General features: G+C 34.9%; 1 long non-coding RNA gene and 1 pseudogene across 18 annotated transcripts in view; one reads left to right on the top strand and one right to left on the bottom strand.

Moving 5' to 3' along the window:
• The window catches only part of LOC129626936 (uncharacterized), a 151229-nt gene that overhangs the window by 85917 nt on the left and 49366 nt on the right, over nt 1-15946 (top strand). Inside the window, exon 5 of one of the 18 annotated variants that reach the window (XR_008702299.1) lies at nt 3021-3428. The exons of 15 other annotated variants lie outside the window; for them this stretch is intronic. This is a non-coding gene — a long non-coding RNA (uncharacterized LOC129626936). Of the gene's footprint in view, nt 1-438; nt 3429-15946 lie in introns of those variants that run through there. 2 more of the 18 variants (XR_008702291.1, XR_008702288.1) reach the window with 2 other exon arrangements.
• On the bottom strand, nt 3241-3339 carry LOC129627479 (uncharacterized; annotated as a pseudogene).

Raw genomic sequence — 15946 nt, 5'->3', positions numbered from 1 at the left:
AAGAGGAAAAAAGACATATCCATAAGACAGACTACACTTTTGATGAAATACAACAAATTCCATACTCATAAGAGTTAATATACTAGTTGCTATTGTTGAAGAATTGGCAAGAAAAAATTTTATCTTAAATCTGGTTACACAGCACTTAATTTTATTTACAGTCAGGAATCAGAGCAACGATATTAGAGCTAATTTGAGTACATATTGAGGAAAAAGTTCGGTAACAAGGAAAATAAAGTTTAGGTGACAAGAAGAATATATGTATTTTGCTTAGCCTGGGTACTGGAAATTTCCATAAGAGCTGTTTTTAGATAAAGTACTTTTATGGCTCAAAAATCTAATGTTTTTACCTTATATGCTGGTCATTTACTCTGTGTGATTTTCTTTTCTTTTTTCTTTCTTTCTTTCTTTTTTTTTTTTTTTTTTTTTACAAATAAGCTGTTGTATTTCAAAACATGTTTTAAATATTTAGCTTGAAATAAAAGGTTTATTTTTATTAAGAGATACTAAATCGAAAGTAGAAAAAAATGATTAACTTTCAGGGCTTTGGGAAATCTATTGACAGATGTTTGTTCATCAGCATATATATCCTTAGCTTGAACACATAGCTTGGCCTTTTTTATTTGTGGAACAGGAACTCCATGGTAAGGTTTTTCAGCTTTTTTATTCTTTAAAAGGGAAAGAAAGGAAAGATAACTGCCTTATTCTAATTGAAATTTATACTGATGGACTAAAAATACTTCAGAGATAAGTTAGCGGTTCAGTGCAGTTCAGTCACTCAGTCGTGTCCTACTCTTTGCGACCCCATGGACTGCAGCACACGCGGACTCCCCGTCCATCACCAGCTCCCAGAGCTTACGCAAACTTATGTCTATTGAGTCAGTGATGCCATCCAAGCATCTCATCCTCTGCCGTCCCCTTCTCCTCCGGCCTTCAGTCTTTCCCAGCATCAGGGTCTTTTCCACTGAGTCAGTTCTTTGCATCAGGTGGTCAAAGTATTGCAGTTTCAGCTCTAGCATCATTCTTTCCAAAGAAATCCCAGGGCTGATCTCCTTCAGAATGGACTGGTTGGATCTCCTTGCAGTCCAAGGGACTCTCAAGAGTCTTCTCCAACACCACAGTTCAAAAGCATCAATTCTTCGGTGCTCAGCTTTGATTATAGTCCAACTCTCACATCCATACATGACCACTGGAAAAACCATAAGTTTAACTAGATGGATCTTTGTTAGCAGAGTAACGTCTCTGCTTTTTAATATGCTGTCTTGGTTTGTCATAGCTTTTCTTCCAATTATAGGTAAAGAAGACAAATATATGCCCTCAAAATTATTAATAAAGTAGACAAAGCCAGTGGAAAAGGAGAGATACTCAGAACAATCCCAAAGATGAAAATTAAGATATTTTTCTGAAAACAATGTAAACAAAATTTCCATGTATGACTTTTTAATGGTTAAATTTAGGGAGTAAAAAATGTTTCATTTTCAACAAGAAACAGTGTGTTATGTACTACATTTTATTTATTATACTCTAAAGTGTGGTCATAACATCCAGTGGTCTAAATCATTTAAAAAGCTCTTTGTGAATTCACAGAAGTGCATGGATACATTGTCACAGACATTCTATCTGGGCTACTGACTTTATGGAATGAGGAATGAGGCATGATTGTCATAGGAAAGTTTATGAAATTTGCATGTAAATTGAAAATTAATTTGTGACTTGTTCATTTTTGTTGGTGCATTTCATTTATTCTGAGCAAAGATACATGGTGAAGGAAAGTCCATTTTAAGGTGATTTTTCTATAGTTTTGCCAAAAAACATTCATATGATCTTTTGAAATGTATATAGTACAATCTCATATCAAATGAGAAAAACTTCCAGCACCCCTGAAATGTAGACAGGAGATAAATGCTCACATTCACAATACCTATTACTGACATATATCTACTACAGTCTTAATATTTACTAAGTCCAAAGACTATACATACAAATGTAAACTGATCTGAGTACTTTCAAAGTTCTCAGATTCTTACCAGCTGTTGTTGCAGTGTGTGTATATATATACACACAGACATACATATCTTGCTTGCTTTAATAAAGTAAGTTACAGTCTGTTTTATTGGCCGTACATATAAAAAAAAGTATGGCAAATAAAGTCAACTTTAAAAAACACATTCTGGAGTTATTTGAAAACATAATAAATTTGTATAGAGAGATTGGTTTCTATCATTTATATATATTGGGAGACAGATACCTTATTTTTCTTATGATTTGTATGAGAAACCTCAGCCTTATAGATCTTAAAAGTTTAAATACCTTACATGAGCATTTGAGTTCTCCGTGGAACAAGTGATGGCAACAATGGAAAAATGAACCCGCACATCAGTGCAATGTATTTTAGTATGCCACGTTTATAAACCTACTAGTATTCTCCCTGGAAAGTACCTGATAGTATACAGGCTATTATGTTCATATTAGAAAAGCTAAAAGTCACTATCAATTGAACATGAAGATTCTCTTAATATCAATAACAGACATAAATTTGTAATCCTGCACATAAACACTGGCTTTGGGATATAGAAGTTCTTAGAAGATGCACCTTGTCAAACATTTCAAAGTGTTGGATATGTTAAGATTAAACTACATTATTCTGCCTAACTGGTTACCTTTATATCAAAAAGCATTCTTTTTCTGGTATGTTTTTAATTGAAGTTACAGTACTCTCTAAAAACTGAGAGTACAAATGTTATTTAGAAACATATTCAGCTATCAAGATATTTTCTAACTAAAATGAATCATTTAAATCAGTTTCTCCTACTAGTCACTGTTCAGTTTCAGTTCTACAGGAGACATTTCAAAATAAGTAAAAAGTGCAATGGAATGTAAAACCACTACCCTGTCTTTAAAAAAAAAATGTTATATTTGACATGATACATTTTGGAAATTGAAGGTATATAACATACTACTTAGACTTATTTATATATTGTAATATGAGTTCCATTGCTGCTGCTGCTAAGTCGCTTCAGTTGTGTCCCACCTCTGCGCAACCCCATAGACAGCAGCCCACCAAGCTCCTCTCTCCATGGGATTCTCCAGGCAAGAACACTGGAGTGGATTGTCATTTCCTTCTCCATGATTTCCAATGAAGCAATATTTATCAGATTGTTTGACTATACTATGTACTACTGTGTATATTTATTATACTGTGCCTGAGATATCTATAGTTTACTTTCTGTTTCAGGAAAAAAAAAAAAAGCATGCTTCATGAATTTGCATTTTATCCTTGTTCAGGGACCATGCTAATTTGTATTCTAATTTTAGTCTATGTGGTGTGGAAGTGAGCACTTGATATACTACCTTGAGGTACTACAAATAAGACAAACTCTAATGTGCAGGTAATATATTAAAAGTCAAGGTGTAGAATTTTTGCTCAAATAAACTCTTAAAAATATGAAAAAATCAAGGTAGTGGACTGTGATAACTGGTAACTGGAACAAAAATATAATTTATTATGTGTTTCTTAATTTAGAAGCATATTCAAAAAAGAAAAAGTCATAAAATTTCAGGAGAATTTCAGGGAGGATATTTACTGAAAGAAAACCAGTAATGACATGATTTTTGTACTATATATATATATATATATATATATTTTAAATTTTTACTCTGCCTACTACTTACATAGACTAAGTAGTAATCACTACTCTCTGATTTTGGATTTGGCTATGTAACTTGCTTTGGCTAATTGGATTTTGGCAGATATAACAGAAGCTGAGAATTGCTCTCTAACATCTCTTTCACAACTATAAGAATATCATGCCCAGGCTTGCTCTTGGGCGCAGGAGAAAGATACAAACTCTGGAGGCAGAAATAATTGCTCCTATCTTTTCCTAGTCTAGATCTACTCTTAATAAATAACAGTGGTTTTAACACAGTGACTTTTACGAATGTTGCAGCCTTTATATGGCATAGCTAACTGATTGTACTGAGTTCAGAACACACTGAAACATTCACCTTTTAAAACAATATTTAGATATATTAGATTTCCTTAGACTAGCATTATCACACCCTGTTTAAAACTTATCTTTCATGATCCTCTTCAAATGCCACTTTTCTCTGAAAGCAGCAATTATTTATCAACTTACATCGATTTTTCAGAACACAGCTTGTGTATTGTTTTGCAACACTAATAGATTATATCCTGTACTATAACTATCTGTGTATTTTTCATATATCCACTTCTGGACTGTACCTGTGAAGAGTGGTTTGAATCTTACTATTCTTAGTTTTTAGAATCTAGATATTGGTTATTATGCATATTGCATGAATAGTTTTGCAAGAAATAAATATATAGGAAAAATGTCTTTGGAAGTCCTAATCAAACATAAAACTCTATTATTGCTTTATAGAGGGGAAGATAGGAAAATATGTAAATTATTAAAAGAGCAAATATAAGCATAACTTAAACACATTACATATCAGTCTTGGAATCTTTGGCTTGCAGAGTTGAGGGCTCCTTAGTTGGTTTTGACTTGATATGATCAAGTGTTTTCCTTCCTTTAGTGTGATTAGAAAAACCTCTTGTCTAACTCACTGATATTGAGGAGATATCTTCCTATATCATAGCAAAACATTTGTTTAATTACAAATGCTCTTCTCCTGATAATGGAGTATTTTTAAGCTACATTATTAAAATACCTTAAAGTATTTCTCCTGCTACAACTCTAGAATCCACAAGGAGTATTTGGTAAATTATAAATGTATCTAAATGGAGAATGGCATTTACAATCCAGGAGCTGGACTCTGGGTGTGCTTGTTATTACATGGGTGCTATCACACAAATAAGCATGTCCATATTTATATATCTAATTATTTTTGCGTGGATATAAATATATATCTCCACAGTTGACCTCTTAACACAGGGATTGTGGTGCTAACCCTCATGCAGTAAAAAATCCCAGAATAAATTATAGTTGGCTTTCTGTATTCACAGCTCCCCATCCAAATATTCAACCAATGATAGATCCTGTAGTAACATAGTATTTATTGAGAGAAATCTGAATTTAAGTGGACCTATGAGAAACGCTGGACTGGAAGAAACACAAGCTGGAATCAAGATTGCCGGGAGAAATATCAGTAACCTCAGATATGCAGATGACACCACCCTTATGGCAGAAAGTGAAGAGGAACTCAAAAGCCTCTTGATGAAAGTGAAAGTGGAGAGTGAAAACATTGGCTTAAAGCTCAACATTCAGAAAACGAAGATCATGGCATCTGGTCCCATCACTTCATGGGAAATAGATGGGGAAACAGTGGAAACAGTGTCAGACTTTATTTTTCTGGGCTCCAAAATCACTACAGATGGGGATTGCAGCCATGAAATTAGAAGACGTTTACTGCTTGGAAGGAAAGTTATGACCAGCCTAGATAGCATATTCAAAAGCAGAGACATTACTTTGCCAACAAAGGTCTGTCTAGTCAAGGCTATGGTTTTTCCTGTGGTCATGTATGGATGTGAGAGTTGGACTGTGAAGAAGGCTGAGTGCCAAAGAATTGATGCTTTTGAACTGTGGTGTTGGAGAAGACTCTTGAGAGTCCCTTGGACTGCAAGGAGATCCAACCAGTCCATTCTGAAGGAGATCAGCTCTAGGATTTCTTTGGAAGGAATGATGCTAAAGCGGAAACTCCAGTACTTTGGCCACCTCATGTGAAGAGTTGACTCATTGGAAAAGACTCTGATGCTGGGAGGGATTGGGGACAGGAGGAGAAGGGGATGACAGAAGATGAGATGGCTGGATGGCATCACTGACTTGATGGACGTGAGTCTGAGTGAACTCCGGGAGTTGGTGATGGACAGGGAGGCCTGGTGTACTGTGATTCATGGGGTCGCAAAGAGTCGGACATGACTGAGCGACTGATCTGATCTGATCTGATCTGATGCATTTCAAACTCATGTTGTTAAAGGGTCAACTGTATACACACAATGCATTTTATGAGTGGTATAAATTCATCATGCTGGTGCTGCTGCTAAGTCGCTTCAGTCGTATCCAACTCTGTGTGGCCCCATAGACGGCCCACCAGGCTCCTCAGTCCCTGGGATTCTCCAGGCCAGAACACTGGAGTGGGTTGCCATTTCCTTCTCCAATGCATGAAAGTGAGAAGTGAAAGTGAAGTCACTCAGTCATGTCCGACTGTTTGAGACCCTGTGGACTGTAGCCTACCAGTTCACAGGCTCCTCTGTCCACGGGGATTTTCCAGGCAAGAGTACTGGAGTGGGTTGCCATTTCCTGCTCCAAAATGCATCATATATATACACATATATTTATAAATTTGTATTCAAGTTGAATTCATATCCAATATCACAGAGTTAAATGCAGCTGCCTACTTTCTTTACTTGTGAATCACTTCTTTAGCAGTGAGAAATCTGGTTCTTATATGCTACAAGATATTTGACTGACTGCAGTATATATGCAAAGCAATTTAAGAATTGCTACCTATATTCCCACATTCCTGCTTGAAGCATATTTATTCAAAAGTATTCAGGCAAGATACTGTTTTCTGAAGTTACTTAAAATATATTTTCCTTTGTACTGAATAGCATATAAATAATAGTTAGGTTTATTTGTTAGTATTGGTATTTCATTTTTAATTTTCCCACATCCTAATTGATTTTAATTGTTAATTTATTTGGGGAGTATGTTAATTGTATATGAAATATGGCTATGGCTCTAAAGTTTGAACTACACAAAAGATTATGAGAAATGTCACTTCCTCCTCATCTCTGCTATCATATTACAGATATTTGCTCTTTTCTATATTGTTTCTGTCCACCTCTGATAGGAAACAGAACACTTTAGTTTCTGGTTTATCCTTCCATCAATGTCAGAAAATACATTCTCAAAAAAAAAGATGCAGGCTTATTGAAAGACACAGGTGCCAAACTGCCAAACTGAAGTGGCTGTTAACAATTTGAGTAGCAAAATAAATACAGTAGACCTTGATTTTTACCCAGAAAGCTGAAATAATTGTGAATTCATTAATATATAGGTACCACTCTTAATATATTAACCAAAAAAGAGACAATATGTGTAGAGTGGAAGAAACAGGAGGATCAACATCACCAGTAGTAACATAACAGAAATTTGAGCCTTGTGAAATGGTATGCTAAAAACTCAACATTAGCACTGTGATATTCTTGACAAGAAAATATATAGTAGTAAAGAAGTCTCACACTCAACCAAATTCACTTACGTTAGACACAGTGTTATCAATATTCTTTGAAAGTGTCTAGGTAATGAAATACAAAGTCTGAGTAGTGTACAGACTAAAACAAAGGAGAAGTAACTAAGTGCAATGTGGGATCCTGGATTTGATCTTGGAGCAAAAATAAAATGTTAGTAGAAACATTAATGAAATGTGAATAATGTCTTTAATTTAGTTCATAGTATTGTACCAGTATTCATCTTCTGGTTCTAACAGTTACACTTTGTTATATAAAATGGGACTATTAGAGAAATCTAGAGGAGGGATATATGAAAACTCTTTGTAGAAATTTTTAACTATTCTCTAAGTCTAAAGTTTAGAAAAGCTTCAAAAATATCTCTAATTTTCCTGTGATTCAATTACTTTATTAATATTTATCAAAACTGTGGGTATCTTTAAATATATAATACCTTTCATGTCAAAATTTGGAGTGGGATCTAGTCATTTGATTCCAAGTTCAATAATCTTTCCGATACTCTGTGTTCTTCCAAATCTTCTAGGGATATTTTTGCTCAAAGTGCAATTGATTTGCTAATGCATTGTACCTCAAGTCTACTGTTAGGCATTATAAAATATGAGGCTTTTTTTTTTTTTTAAGAAAGTTCATATGCCCCCTATTCTTGACTCCTCTAAAAATAACCCATAAAATCCTCCATTTAATTTTGTGGTTATCCAAGATTTATTTTTAAGAAGGCAGTAGACTCTCCTTTTTTTATATAGATCTTAGAATTGGAGAGCAGATAAAAATCATTTAGATTATTTTTATATTGCTTTCCTGTTCTAAGCTTGTTCTTAAAATTGGTTGTTTCAAATTATCTCTGTAGTTTATAATATTCTTTCTGCTTCTTTTGATGGCATTAAAAATCTTTAATAAGACAACATATATTTTTAAAAACACTATCTACAGAGAACAAATACTTATTAGTGCATATAATGAAGAATTTCCTCCTGATTTCCAAAATTAGCACTTTCATTCTTCAAGTCATGTTTAAAATCATGCTTTCTTATGCTAAATTATGAAATAAAATAAAACCATCAGGAATTACTAGATATTCTCATTTTGCATTTTGATTTGGTGCATTTTCCAGTGACACATTTTTACTTGTTTGGTAGATTGTTGCTTAAATGCCATCAGTGCCTGTTAAAACATGCAGAAAATTAAGCTTATAGTTACATGCTGAATTTTATACATAGTTCTATAGTGATACTGCTATTTGTATTGATTTATTAGTTTATAGCAGTTAATGAAATCAATATATTGCTGTAGTACCCAGAAATTAATCATTGGCTTAAAAAATCATCGTTTGAGGATTCATCAGTAAAACAAAGTTTTTAATAAATTAAAATTCTAGGTTTGGAATCATTAGGCTAAATTTTCTGAATTTATTTCCTGAGTCTTGCACTGTAGCATCTATAATGCCATCCTTTAAGTAATTCATTTTGCATGTGCTTCATTCCCATTTTGATTAGCTAACTGAGAAGATTATAATTGTCATTTTAACTTAAAACTTAAAGTGAAGTTACTTCTAAGAAAGATCCTGGATGGAAATACACAGATACAAATCCATTTAAACAGCACATTACTTTGAGAATCCCACAGAGCTGAACTCAGTAGGAGCTGTTGATAATGCAAACCCTGGGGACATACTTATTAGTCTGCCCACCAAGTGGACTGTGTGTGTGTTGTGAACTCTGTGGGTTAGCAATAGCCGATGATTTAAAGCTGGTAGAAGAGTCACTCTAGACATTTAAAATACAGTTACCTACCCTTTTCTGGCATTTAAAATAAAATGAGTTGGTGTAAAGTTGATGAAATAGATTTGAGACTCTCCAAAGTGATACATGAGGTTGTCATGTGGTTTTGTAATTCCAAGTTTAAGTTAAATATGAGTGTTTAACCTTTCAAGGATTTCCTCTTTTTGCCAAGGTGGGGATGAGGGACATCAAATGTCATCGAATGTCAATTGAGCGTTTATAGTTCTTAGTCTCCAGAAATAAGAAAGTAAAGAAGGGTATTCTGTCTCAACTAGAATGTGCATGAATAGAATAATTTCCAAATGGCTGATATATGTAATAATGATGATAGAATGATGAAAAGATAAAAACTATTTTAAATTTAATTACAAAAAGAAATAGAAGGGGCATGTTTTGATAGGGTGTGGCTGTCAGAATTTCAAGAAACAGCCTCTGAAAACTTGTGACCTCTTTGATGTCCTCAACTCTATCTTCATTCTCTCTTCCTCTGAGTTAGAGGCTGTTAAGTGTTATTAACATATTAGCTTACTGTGTTAACTTTGTATGTATACTAAAGAGAGATGTAAACCAAGTTAAACTTCCTCTCACTCTGTTCATATGTGTACTATAGATAGCAGAATTTCTAGGTAGTCACATGGAATTTGAATTTTAAACTATTTTAGAGATCAATCCCAAATTCACCCATTATTTTTGTTCTCTTGGTCATCTCACTGGGAATCTTGCAAACTGTAAATAAACCTAAATTTTTCAAGTTTTTGTATTACTTGGAAATCTAGACAGTGAAATTCCCCATCCTCCACCATGGAAAATTATTATAATGTATTAAATACCGTAAGATATAAATCACACAGGATTTTCTAATGCAATTTACATAAAATCTTCAAGCTTCGTAATCAGTTAAGGAAAATCTGACAACAGTGCCATTAGAACAGGCGTAAGGGAGAAGCTTATTCATAGATTCATTTACAAGATGAAAGCACAGGGACTGCTAGACTCACAGAAACTTTTTGTTCTATATTGTATAGTTGTGGTAATAAGATTAGTTACTGGTGAATTATGACTCTTCTCTTTACCATCCCCCAAACAGGATATGTGTGATTTGAAGTTTCACCTTTAACGTGAACTTTAATACTTACCTCCAAGTCTTTGTTAGTATTTTCAGTCTTAAGCCATAGCATTTTTAAAAGTGATAAAAAAAAATCCTCAAAAACTAGTTTTGCTTTAGTTTGGAATTATTAGAAGTTCAATTTAATTTATGTGTATTCTTTTGTTCTTGCTATAGTATCCACACTTAATATTTTGGTGTTAATAGCTATACTTTCAAAGACTTACTGTGCATCAAGAGTTGTGAATAGTGCTTTGCTTATGTATTTCATTGAGTCTTCTTGGTAGCTTATTTGATCACTTTTATATAAAATGAAATACTGAAAATGTGATGTCACACAGCTGGTAAAGGGTGGAAGATTTAAGTCCACACCTGACTGATTGGTTCCCCTGTACTTTTCAACATTTCATGAGTGCATAAATTTTTAAGAAATTGGATAAGCAATTAGATTAGCATTCACAGTCCTTAAAATTGGTTTTCCAAGACTCAGAGGAAACAGTTGTTGGTGAAGTGTACATTTTTTCTTCTTAATTCTAAAAAAAAAAGAAAAAAATACAAAATTTTACTTGCAGTACTGCCAGCTGGACCTTTTATTCACAGCCTTAGGTTGACCAGCATATAGATGATTCAAATATTGTTTTCCCACTTGAATATTGTGGTTTCTGGACTAGAATTTTTATAGTTCTAGAGAAAATCCAAAGTAGTGATCACAACTCATGTTGTCTGACACATTTTTGAGGAATTCCTCTTTAACAGAAAAATATTTGCCTAACTTCTACTTGAACATGAGATTCAACTATTAGGGAAATTGGACTTGAGACGACTATGGCCCATAAAATGCATGTCCTCATTTTATCTCAGTTTGTGGTATAAAAGCTTCTTTAAGTAATTGGCTCCATATATATCATTTTCTTATGATCCATCACTATTATCTCCCCTATCTGTAAACAAACATGTGGAATTTGAAAAATAATATCACGCCCTACTTTGTCAAAAAGTCTACCTTTTTTGATGATTTCTGAAATGCCAAATAAGGAGATAAATTATTTGGACTGTTTCCTGTAAACAATTCTAAGGTTAAAATATAGTAAGATACCCAATTGTTGGTGGTGGTTTAGTTGCTAAGCCATGTCCAACTCCTCTAAGATACCCAGTAAGGCTAACATATTTATATTAGAAGGCATTTAAGCAGCATCATAATTCTGTTTAAAATTTGGAGTAATGCACATGTTCAGGGAATGGCTCCTAAAAAGTAAAGTAACAATTACATTTTAAAGTCTGAAAAAAAAAAAATGTCAAACTTGACAAAAGGGCCAGTCAGGGAAGAGTACTACCAATTTGGCTGGACTACTACTGAAGGAGGAAATCTTTAGAAACTCAGATTATGATTTATATAATCCATAAATTTTTATTTTCTCTTTGAAAATTAATGTATTGGCATTCATATATTTTGGTATTGGCTCAGTTGACAGCCAGAAGTGATAAGGTTTCACTATCCAAAGTTCAGTCGTTATTAGGAAGAAGACACCCGGGAGAGATTTCATACATTGATTTAATCCAGATACAAGTTTGTCAAGTGGTTGAACACAGAAAATCTTCCTAAACAGTTGAGGGCACTTATGGGGCATAAGTCAGTTTGTGAATGTTAAGCTTGTATGGGTTAGCATCTTGTCTCAAGTGGAAAAAGCAGGCTGTAAATAATGTTTTAATTGAAATAAGTACCCTGATTGTCTCTTGTCAAGCTAGTGATTTTTAGTGAATTTCCATCACTTTTCCAGGTTTTTCCATCAGCACCCTCTTTAAGTAATAGCAGTTTCATTTTTCTTTGGGGGAATTATCCACTTCCTGTAAAAAATTTTGTTTTGTCTGTCAGACATGATGTCCCTCTGAAAAAGATTTTGTATATAGTCCCAGTCTCAAAGATTAGTTGTTCAGTTGCTCAGTTGTGTCTGACTCTTTACAACCCCATGGACTGCAGCACGCCAGGCTTCCCCCTGCCTTTCACCATCTCCTGGAGCTTGCTCAAACTCATGTACATTGAGTTGATGATGTCATCCAACCATCTCATCCTCTGTCATTCCCTTCTCCTGCCTTCAATCTTTCCCAGCATCAGGTGGCCAAAGTATTGAAGCTCCAGCTTCAGTATCAGTCCTTCCAATGAATATTCAAGGTGACTGGTTTGATCTCCTTGTCATCCAAGGGACTCTCAAAAGTCTTCTCCAGCACCAAAGTTTGAAGGTATCAGGCGTTAGGCACTCAGCCTGTTTTATTGTCCAACTTTTACATCCATACATGACTAGTGGAAAAACCCAAGCTTTGACTAGACAGATCTTTGCCAGCAAAGTAATATCTCTGCTTTTTAATATGCTGTCTAGGTTTGTCATAGCTTTTCTTCCAAGGAGCAAGTGTCTTTTAATTTCATGGCTGCCTCACCATCCACAGTGATTTTGGAGCCCAAGAAAAGAGCCTGTCACTGTTTCCATTGTTTCTCCATCTATTTGCCATGAAGTGATGGGACCAGATGTCATGATTTTAGGTTTTGAGTGTTGAGTTTTAAGCCAGCTTTTTCAATCTCCTCTTTCGCCTTCATCAAGAGGGTCTGGATTAGCAAAAATGCAGTGCAGCCATTATTTAAAAGATCAAAGAGATAATTGAGTTGACCAAATTCCATTTTTTAATGCTTCTTCAGGTTTTTCAGTTTTGAACACAGACTACCACCTTCACCTTCCTTTGAGTGAAGAGTGAGCATTTGGTCCTAGTTTGCTGTTATTCAGTCGCTAAGTCATGCTCAACTCTTCTGTGACCCTATAGACTGTAGCCCACCAGTCTCTTCTCTTCATGGGATTTCCCAGGCAAGGGTGGGTTGCCCTTTCCTTCTCCAGGGGATCTTCCCAACCCAGAGACTGAGCCTGCATCTCCTTCTTTGGCAAGCAGATTCTTTACGGAAGCCACCACAGAAGCCCTTGGCCCAAGTTAGGCCAATGCAATTTTCTCCTCCGAGAATTTAAATATGACTAACAGAAGCTGATTCTCTCTGGAGATAATACCCTGGTGTCCTATAGGAACCACCTGTTTGTTTTCATTATTTATATCCTTTTCTTCTGTGAACTATCTTATATTCTCTGTATTCTTATAGTGTATTTTTATTTTTGCCAATTTAGATTGTTTTTGTTGACTAGCCCCTCCCCTACACCATAATCCTTTAAATTTCATATACCCATCCACCATTAATCTTGTATTTTCATTCCAAAACTGTCACATGATGTATTTAAATCTAAAATATCTCTGCCTTGGGATTGGTCAGGTGTCACTGTTTGCATTACATCATAGTTTCTCTGAAAGAGTGATTGTCCTTTTGAAAATAATAATTTATTAGTCACAGAGGGAATTTTGGTATTAACTTGCATTTTAGTGTCTCATTCCAGTCTAAATAAACTTGAATCACAAATTTCTGAAACTCAAGCAGATATTATATGTTTACAGTTCCTGGGTTGGACCCTTTGCCGTAAGAGACAGATCAGAATTTTTGTGTAGAGCAGTGGTCTCTGGTCACTAACAATATTTCATCTACAAATTTTAAAATATCACATTTTTATAGGTAGTTCTGACTATTAATTTTTTCTTTTTTAAATTAAAAAAGATTATACAATTTAAAAGGCTACTTTTCACTGCAGTTATTACAAAATATTGATTATATTCCCCATATTGTACAATACAGCCTTGAGCCTACTTTATATCCAGTAGTCTGTACCTCCCAATTCCCACGCCTGTTTCCCTCCACCCCTGCCACTTGTTGTGTATATCTGTGAGTCTGCTTCATTTTCTTACATACAGTTTGTTGTACTTTTTAGATTCCATATGTATGTGCTGTCATGCAGTGTGTGTTTTTCTCTGACTTATTTCACTTAGCATCCATATGTTGTAAATTGCAAAATTTTGTTCTTTATTATGGCTGAGGAGTATTCATATATATATATATTTTTTTTTCTATGCTTCTGTGGTCTCTTATCATACATTTTTATGTTTACCTTCTTTATTTGTTGCTGTCACTAGATTCTGGGACCTTACAATAGGAATTATAACTTTTAGGTTTTAAATCCTTAGTTTTCAGAATGCTATAAAGGAAGAGATGGCACTCAATATATATTGAGAGATTAAATTAATAAGAATTAAAAGTACTGTTTCACAGTCACTTCACTGGTATAATCTTACTAAAATCTGCACTGGTATAATCTTATTAAATATTTTGTCATGTGAATCTTAATTAATTTCAAACTATAACAATTTCTTTAACAATTCTATTTATGGACTTTCAACTTTCTCCTAAGAGTGTGTGAAATATCCTTATTCCATTTTATTTGTTTTCAAGCCTTTTAAAAAGGGAAATATGACACTTAGCCCTGAAGAGCTCTCTTATTCACACTTTCACACCTTTCTTAGATTATTCCTTGACTTCAAGTAGAAGTTTTATCTATGTAAATCTTATTCCAATCCCAGAGATCTGCTTTCTACACTGGCTGTCTGTTGCTGAAGCACTTTGCTTTGAAATACAGGTTTTTTATATTTGGGTATAGCAAGGCCAGCATATCAGATGATAACTACCATTGAGAAGCGAGTTGCTAAACTCACAGATTCCAAGGAAAATGGGAACCCCACACCCTGGGAGCCCACATGAAGAAGCATCAAGGTCAGTCAGGAGACAGAGAGGTCAGGGGAAAAAGTTGGGCAGCAGTCTTTGTTGTGGTTTCCACCTAAATGAAAGAGCAGGAAAGAGTAAACAGATTTAGGATTGACTAGTTTGAATAGGGCCCTGGTACACAGTGCTATTCTTTTTTTTTTTTTTTTTTAATTTAATTTTATTTTTAAACTTTACATAACTGTATTAGTTTTGCCAAATATCAAAATGAATCCGCCACAGGTATACATGTGTTCCCCATCCTGAACCCTCCTCCCTCCTCCCTCCCCATTCCATCCCTCTGGGTCGTCCCAGTGCACCAGCCCCAAGCATCCAGTATCGTGCATCGAACCTGGACTGGCAACTCATTTCATACATGATATTTTACATGATTCAATGCCATTCTCCCAAATCTTCCCACCCTCTCCCTCTCCCACAGAGTCCATAAGACTGTTCTATACATCAGTGTCTCTTTTGCTGTCTCGTACACAGGGTTATTGTTACCATCTTTCTAAATTCCATATATATGCGTTAGTATACTGTATTGGTGTTTTTCTTTCTGGCTTACTTCACTCTGTATAATAGGCTCCAGTTTCATCCACCTCATTAGAACTGATTCAAATGTATTCTTTTTAATGGCTGAATAATACTCCATTGTGTATATGTACCACCACTTTCTTATCCATTCATCTGCTGATGGGCATCTAGGTTGCTTCCATGTCCTGGCTATTATAAACAGTGCTGCGATGAACATTGGGGTGCTCGTGTCTCTTTCCCTTCTGGTTTCCTCAGTGTGTATGCCCAGCAGTGGGATTGCTGGATCATAAGGCAGGTCTATTTCCAGTTTTTTAAGGAATCTCCACACTGTTCTCCATAGTGGCTGTACTAGTTTGCATTCCCACCAACAGTGGAAGAGGGTTCCGTTTTCTCCACACCCTCTCCAGCATTTCTTGCTTGTAGACTTTTGGATCGCAGCCATTCTGACTGGTGTGAAATGGCACCTCATAGTGGTTTTGATTTGCATTTCTCTGATAATGAGTGATGTTGAGCATCTTTTCATGTGTTTGTTAGCCATCTGGATGTCTTCTTTGGAGAAATGTCTATTTAGTTCTTTGGCCCATTTTTTGATTGGGTCATTTATTTTTCTGGAGTTGAGC

Source organism: Bubalus kerabau, chromosome 14 (assembly GCF_029407905.1).
Source record: "Bubalus kerabau isolate K-KA32 ecotype Philippines breed swamp buffalo chromosome 14, PCC_UOA_SB_1v2, whole genome shotgun sequence".
In the NCBI taxonomy this organism is placed as follows: domain Eukaryota; kingdom Metazoa; phylum Chordata; class Mammalia; order Artiodactyla; family Bovidae; genus Bubalus; species Bubalus kerabau.
Note: the sequence above shows the minus strand (reverse complement) of the source record. Positions and strands in the feature narration are given on the sequence as shown.